The sequence below is a fragment of the Morone saxatilis genome, unplaced genomic scaffold, assembly GCF_004916995.1.
Source record: "Morone saxatilis isolate NCDOM2014 unplaced genomic scaffold, NCSU_SB_2.0 Contig2, whole genome shotgun sequence".
In the NCBI taxonomy this organism is placed as follows: domain Eukaryota; kingdom Metazoa; phylum Chordata; class Actinopteri; family Moronidae; genus Morone; species Morone saxatilis.
The window spans coordinates 4,364,382-4,364,701 of NW_023339762.1; the positions used below are offsets into that span (position 1 = coordinate 4,364,382).

The window sequence follows — 320 nt, forward strand, 5'->3', positions numbered from 1 at the left end:
ATATATATATATATATATTAGCAAGAATTTCTGATTATGGGGCGTAAGCTCACTGCACATACTTACCTGCCCGATAATGCATTGCAGTCACTTCTGACTGTGAGGCAGACGGTTTTTAGACTTTTTACTATTTTCGTCTGCTATTTCAGTACTAAATCATGTACATTCAGCAGTAGCTCGGACCGGAATGTTGTGAGTTGTCTTTAGTAGTCAGACCGATCTCCACAGCACTGTCGGGGGCGTATCGTGACCGACGCAGTCATGTGATACAGACAAGACGCGTGTTATTCATATACTAATATACTCCAGTGTGAACAGTT

The 320-nt window shown here is 41.6% G+C and overlaps 1 protein-coding gene across 2 annotated transcripts in view; it reads left to right on the plus strand.

Moving 5' to 3' along the window:
* The window catches only part of mbtps1 (membrane-bound transcription factor peptidase, site 1), a gene marked incomplete in the record, with an annotated part of 25,185 nt that overhangs the window by 7,891 nt on the left and 16,974 nt on the right, over nt 1-320 (plus strand).